The following is a 7,294-nucleotide window of genomic DNA, read 5'->3' on the forward strand; positions in this document are numbered from 1 at the left end:
GAAGAGGACCATCAGTTGTGAACAGACACAGAAGAACTGCCTCCACTTGCCTTCAGAGCTTCTTCTCTGCTTCCCTATAGCAGCTTTTGCCATGGGTTTCACAGGCCTCTGTGAAAACTATTGAGCTGTTTATTTTTGGTGGTGCACATGCTTATGATGCTAGACCAAACCATGTTGCCAGTGTGGATTGAGATGTACTAATAGACTCCATTAGCGCTTCGACTGTGGCAACATTAGCGCCCGCTGCCTTAACATTCTGTTGCTATAGCAATGACACATAAACAGCCCACATTCAATAAAGGGAATCTAGACGAAGATTTCCGCTCGGCTCTCAGTGTCATCCCACCAACCCAACAAGCCCTGTTGATCTCTCGCTTCTAAATTCCATTTCTGCTAGGGCTGCATTGTATACGCACCCATTTTAGTGTTCAAGTAATAGGTAGTTCTTTCAAAGGGGGTAGAGTTATCCCACACAAAAACCCCTTAAATGTGTGGATATCCTCATTTTGTAAGTTGTTTATTGTCATTGTTTCTCCTTCCTGCTGCTACTTTGGTGCATTTCCCCCCTGAGTTAAGCTTGTTCCTTCCTCCTTTCTAGAGTCATCCAGGCCAGTCAGGGATCATATCGTAAACATGGTGATGTTGTGACACTACACAGCCAATCAGATTTGGTTATGGGCATATTAAGAAAAAGCCTACACAGAGTGAAGGTAATGCTTCCTAAATAGGGGAATGCTTTGGTTCCCTTTTGCAGCACTCGCCCCCAAAAGCAGAGTGACTTTTGATATGGATGGAAATATTCATGACAACATTCCACTTTCAGCTCAGTCCGAAGACCTTTTCAAACTTCTCCTCTACTGCTACTACAAAAGTGAAGTACGATAGTATGTGCATTCAGTATCATGTGTATGTGGATTCAGATTTTTATCTGTGTTCACTGTACACAGATTGTCCATACTCTGAACTTCAAGTGTGAACACAGTTTTTATGCCCTGGGGCTAGTTGGTTTACTTATGTTAGGAGTTGGAACAAGAGTGTGGTCTTGCTCCTGTGGATGTGCATAGGGGTGTGTATAATTGTACTTGCATTCAGATGTGTGCATGTATACCATCTACACAGATTGCCCATGCATTTAGCTTGAGGACTGGGCAATCGCTCAATGATAGAGCATCTGTGTGAATAGGACTTTTATGTTATGTTGACACATGCCTGCAGGCATCATGATGGTCACTGTTGGATTTGCCAGATTTGATCAACCCTTAGTCTAACTCTGCAAGGCTCATTCATAAGTTTTTCTCTTCAAAGGGAACCCAGGTTAACCTACAAGCAACAATGGCAGTGTGTCTAAGATGCACACACAAGACTCTAGTTTGGGTTTAGCTGGGGCAGAGGTTGCCTAGATGATGGAATCCTTCTGTTTCTCCAGCCTCTCAGTAGGAGGTGAGAGATGACAACATTTGTGTGCAGATTTTGGACACACACACACTTAAGGGGTCATGGCCCCTGCTGGGGCTAATCAGTGATGGGAGATGAATTTGCCGCGACATGGCTGCCCGCTGCACTGGGCCATTTGCCTCCGCCTCTCTCCAGAGTAATAAATGAAGTAGTTACCAGGTGCCTCTCTGTGCTCTCAGTGCTGGCAGGTTATTTATATGCAAATTTCCATGCCTGGCGTGGCTGTTCATAAACATGATAACGGAACCTTCTGCGGAGATGGGACGTGACTGAATCACATGAGGCCCCTTCTGATCCAGCTGGGAGAGTTAATATAGGATTATCCACAACCAATTAGATGCTATCAGAAGCAAAGGGATACTGCTTGCTTTACTGACACACTGGTTGTTAAAACCAGGATTGGGGTAAGGAGAAGGGATGGAGGAATAAAGCTGAAGTGATACTCCCACCCCCTGAAATGTATTTGGCTGGGGTTAGAATCCACAGGTCCTTCAACTTTTGCCTGTTTCAAGGAAACTTCCTTACCACTCAGTGCCAGACTGGTTTCTCCTGCATCTACTTTATGTCCCTGTTCCAGAGATATTTCATCTTTGCTTTTGTCTAAGAACTGTCTGCACAGAGATTAAACATAACTTCCCAACTCTCTCTCTCTCTCTCGCTCTCTCTCTCTCTCTCTCTCTCTCTCTCTCTCTCACACACACACACACACACACACACATCACTATTAAGACTGAATGTAAATCATGACTTTCTGCAGTTCTGATGCACATCTGGAGCTTCAAGGCTCTCTGAGCTCCAGTGCACAAACGGAGCTCAATATGAATCTTAGCCATACCTCCCCCCTCCCTCCCTCCTCTCTCTACACACACACACACACCACCACCACCACCACCACCATTATGCTTGTATATAAACAATGACTTTGTTTGGTTCTGATGCACATATGGAGCTTCAAAGCTCTCTGAGCTCTTGTATATACATGGAACTCCACAAAAATCCTAGCGCTACATTGTTGTCAGTATTGGGGGATACTTCTAACTTTGCTATGTCAACTACTTTGAAAACATTTTTTGTTGGAAAGCAGTATATAAACAGCCTTAGTGATAATAATGAATAACACTTCTCTGTCGACAGTACTCCTCTTTCAGCACCGAAGAGCACATTGCAACCCCACTGCCCCCGGCTTCTGCAGAGTTCCATCTTCCCCTGCAAGCACCAGAGCAACAATTCTCACACATATTACAGGGTCAGAAAAAACAATAGCTTTATTAGGAGCAGCTAATGTTCGCAATGCGCTACGCAAGCTTGCAAGTTATACAGCGCTCTTATTTTAGGTGGCACATTCAAAGTAAATGATGGAAACATGTTTCCGAGTAAGGGTATGGTGTCTTGACAACCATTTAACCCTTTTTAGCATGAAGATAAAGTAACAGAGGATGTTGCCGCATTTGTAATTAGGCTGCAACATTGCCATGAATTATTCACGGTTTCATTTATGTTTCATTAGCCCATGTGTAGAGTCATATCCTGTGATGTTTGCAGCTATCATTTTATTGACCTAAACCTGTTTACATGTTACCATCAGACAGTTTTCACCTCTCATTGTCTCTTCCAACCCTTCTGCTTATCATGCTCTCTTGCTGATGTAAGATTATCTAACAATAGGTGTCAATGATGAAAGCCAATATGCCTGCTAACCGATTCAGCCCAAATCTTAGCCGAATCAAACGGCAACCCGAAGCTTCGCATAGCCCTAATTGTTATTGATGTGAGATCTGTGGATGTCGCACGAATGTCTCTTTAATGTGGGAAACTTCCAGCAGTCACATAAGAGTAGCTGTATTAGTCATCATGAAAAATAAACCTGCAGGTCTTTCATCATCACATCTCATTGCCTTGTAGCGGGGGACACCCCTCTGTGGCCTTGCCAGGCCCTGCTGTTATGTGAATTTTGTTTCCAAAGCCCCATGCTCATAAGATCCAACATGGCCCCCACAGCTTCCACAAACACAAGGTTGTCAGGCCAAGCCAGGCCCTGCCATTCACTTCCACAGCTTTCTGACATGGAAAGTGGCCGTCTCCGCTCCCCTTGTCACGGCAGGCCTAATTCTCCATGACAGGTTTTGTCAGCTCCCACTTCTCCAATGTTGACAACGCTGTGGAAAACATTGAGGCCTAGCACTGCCTCAGGCTCTTAGGCCTGTCTTCCGACTCCCGCTTCCTTCCCCGCACGCCACTTTCCCCTCACAAAAACTGCCAACGCTCGCTACGCTGAGGGTGTCAGGGGAGGGAGCAACGACTTTAAAGGCTCTGAAGAGTGAATGGACTAAATATAGCCGAATTTCCCCACAGAGCCTGACAGGCTGAGGCCTAGTTCTGAAACGCACCTCTCCCTCTCTGAGTGAGCGTTAGAAGTAATGCCTCCATTAATACGCGAGGCACGGCGGCCTCCTCTTTGCCCACCATGATTGTCGAGGCCTCTGAGGTGTGAGCTAACCCTCTTCATTTGACAAAGAAGCGCTGGCTTTGTTTCGTCGTTCTCTCAGGCGAAGGGGAAATGCACGACATTGCCAAACATCACAAGCGTGTGGTGAGAAGCAAATGGAAGGGTGGTTTTTCTGTTTTGTAGTTGTTGCTTTATTTTGCCTGCTTCACGTTTTAGATTTGGCTTCTTCCGACCCGTGTTCATTTGTTTGCTCAGCTTGTTCCAGATCAAAACACTGAACATAAAGAGACGCTGTGGTGCAGCCTGTCCCATTCCTTTCCAACAAGTTGTAATGCTCAGAAACAAGGAACATTATGTACTATTTAATTTCTAAAAATGAAGAGATCCAGGCCTTGAAGAGACCCTTGGCAAAGTTCCCTCTGTTGGTCCCCACCTTCCTGGATGGGCCCCTCAAAGTTTGTGGGAATCTTATTTTGGTGTTGGTAGGAGGTGTGTTATCTTCCTTCCTTCTTCCTGTGCAAAGTCGGATCGGTAAAATCAGACACGGATTATCATGCTCTGCCGAGTGACCAAACCATCTGGGCCAGACTAAAGAGGAGGCCCTGGACTGTGGAGGCCCTGGACTTCGGCCCCAAAGTCCAGGGGTAAGAGTACCTCTGTTTGTGTATGGAGGTGCTCTTACCCCTGGACTTTGGGGCCGAAGTCCAGGGCCTCCTCTTTAGTCTGTCCTTGGTGGTGAGGTCACCTGGCGGAGCATGTTAATGCTTAATTTGCAGGGGAGGGGGGGCCTCCAAAGGCCTTTAGGTCCAGGCTCCAAAATTACCTAGGTGCACCTCTGTACCCAAATTGGAGGGGTTCAGAAAGAGTTGGAACCTGAACTTGCATAGCTAAGTTCAGAGCGGAACCTCTTCAGAAAAAACAAAAACAGAGCTTCCCAGAGCTCCAAAGAGTAGCAAGAGTCTGCTCTTTTAAAAAAAGTGATTGTGGCCAGAGGGTGTGGAACCCATCTCCTAACTTAAAAAACCCATCTCCTAGGAAAAAAAAAACTCTATCTGCCTACCCATCTGCTTGCCTGCCTGTGTGAATCCCCCACCCCTTAAAAAAAAATTTTTTTTGCCTATTTTGACTCACTAGCAGCCAAGTTCTGGGTCTCTCCTGCAAAGCTGTGATGTTGCATCACTTCCCCTGTGACTCTCCGGTTTCATATTACCTTTTATCCAGGTTCACGGTGAATATCTGTAGCTACTTTAAAAAATATTTTCAGATTTGTCCAACTCCAACTCCGATCCCAGTTCCTACCCTGACTTTCAGAAGGATCCAAAGGACCCCGAACCGACATTTGTGGTGTTGGGTCAGATCGGGTCAAACCCAATCCAACTTTTACATTCATGCATAGGTCTATTGGCAATGTCTGAAAAGCACCCTCTCTGTACCCCCCATTCCTCTCTCATTTCTCACCTCAAGTGGCTTCAGGAGAAGAGAACATCAGAAACACAGCAAAACACTTCCCCAAATTCCTCCCAGAGTTAGACTGTGGATGGCGGAGTGATGGTGGCTGGCAGTGTGTCATTGACACACAATGGAACATAGGAAGGTGCCTCATACTGAATCAGTATTTTTGTCTGCACTGACTGGCAGTGACTGTCCATGGTTACCGGCAGGAGCCTCTCCCAGCCCTACTTGGAGATGCTTCCAGGGAATGAGTGAACCAGGGACCTTCTGCTCTTCCGTTGAGCTTTGGCCCCATCTCCTAAGGGGATATCTTACAGTACTCACACAGAGTCTCCCATCCAAGTGCAAATCAAGGTGGACCCTGCTTAGCAAAGAGGACAATTCATGCTCGCTACTACCATCTCTCCTCCCCAGTTACTGCGATATCATCCTCTTCACCACAGTTGTTAGTAGCAGCAGCAGATCGCTGAAATCCACCCCCACAATTTCTCAGGAGCGGAACTGTTTTGCAAAAAGGATTTCCCATTTCACTCCACTTTTAGTTTTGTTTCTCATCCCCCTAGTGGTTTATGGCATATTGAGAGCTGTTATGGAGGGCGGGGGGCGGGGGGGGGAGCTCTAAGTACTTTTCTGGAGACTTTGTCTCTAGTGTTTTCCTACTTGTGTTCACATTTACAAAACAGACCAGGGGTGGGGGGGGGGCAGTGTCCCTCTAACAGAGATTCCCAGATGTTGTTGACTACAACTCTCATAATCCCCAGCCAAAGGCCATTGCAGCTGGGGATGCTGGGAGTTGTAGTGAACAACATCAGGGAATTCCTGTTATAGGGAACACTGGTGGGTAGAAATGTCGATATTTTAAATCCTGTCGTGACAACCAAGGGTCTATTTCAAGCAAGAAATCTGCACTGCTGATTTAACATCAGGCGTTATCTGTGGTCTAGTCTTAGGAGAAGACATAGAGAAACTTGCCATTAATGGGAGGGCAGTGGCGGTAGAAATTGGATTTCTTCCAGCCAGATTCTACACTGAAATCAGTTTAATGAACAGTTTAATGGCTTACATCCGTGTTCAAGTCTGCAGGTTTGATTCTGCCTTCTGCAACATCTTAATAAAACACGGGATGTCCTTTAAAAGGAGGCAATGATGCTTTTCTTTAAAGACAAATCGATACACAGGATCCTTTAAAAATAACGTATCGTTGCTTACTCAGTCATGTCATGCTTCTTCCACAGCCTTTGCAGAAGGGAGACAGCTCGCCTTCCTCCAGGCTGGACAGATACACACTTGGTTCTGTCTTGTAAATTGTGCTAAGCTGAGAAAAATTAATAGTCTGTTTAGGGGCCAGAAAAAATTTAATATGAGGCATAGGGTTAGGGCACAGGTGACTGGTGAAGGGATAAAACAGGGACGACTAGAACAGCTAATCTGGGGAGAGCGAAGAGGTTATCAGGGGAGCGAGGATTTTGCTAAACAATAAATACCTACAAAGTACATAACGGAAGGTAATTAATGTTGTTCGTTTATTTACCTTGTCAATGAAGCTTGCCTGCCATTTTCAAACTGATTCAGAAAGTGGGCCAGATAAATAATAGGTCACCCACACGACCCTAGGTGCTGGGAGCTTACTCCACATGATCCTTGCCGCTCCTGGCCTCACCACGCCACGCAGCGTGCCCACACGACTGGCAGGAGAGCACTGCAGCGAGGGGGGGGGGACTTGGCTGCATCTTCCGGGATCCCACAATGCACTGCACAAGGAACATGGTACATAGGGGGACTCCCCACGGCTGGGTCACTCCTTTCGCCCAGCTCTATGGAAGCTCCGACTGCTGGCAGCCTGAGCTTTCATATTACCAGGCAGTGAGGGAGGAGGGCAGGCACACATGCCCTCCCACCTCACTTTTAGTCCAGGTACAACACCTGGGCTACCTGGCAGAG

General features: G+C 46.4%; 1 long non-coding RNA gene across 1 annotated transcript; it reads left to right on the forward strand.

Annotated features, from left to right (window-relative positions):
• The first annotated feature begins 609 nt into the window (after window positions 1–609).
• Window positions 610–4,302, forward strand: LOC128333901 (uncharacterized). Its single transcript, XR_008311109.1, has 3 exons — window positions 610–710; window positions 2,590–2,701; window positions 4,157–4,302. It is a non-coding gene; the product is annotated as an uncharacterized LOC128333901 (long non-coding RNA).
• The last annotated feature ends 2,992 nt before the right edge of the window (window positions 4,303–7,294 follow it).

The sequence above is a fragment of the Hemicordylus capensis genome, chromosome 8 (assembly GCF_027244095.1).
Source record: "Hemicordylus capensis ecotype Gifberg chromosome 8, rHemCap1.1.pri, whole genome shotgun sequence".
Taxonomy (NCBI): Eukaryota; Metazoa; Chordata; class Lepidosauria; order Squamata; family Cordylidae; genus Hemicordylus; species Hemicordylus capensis.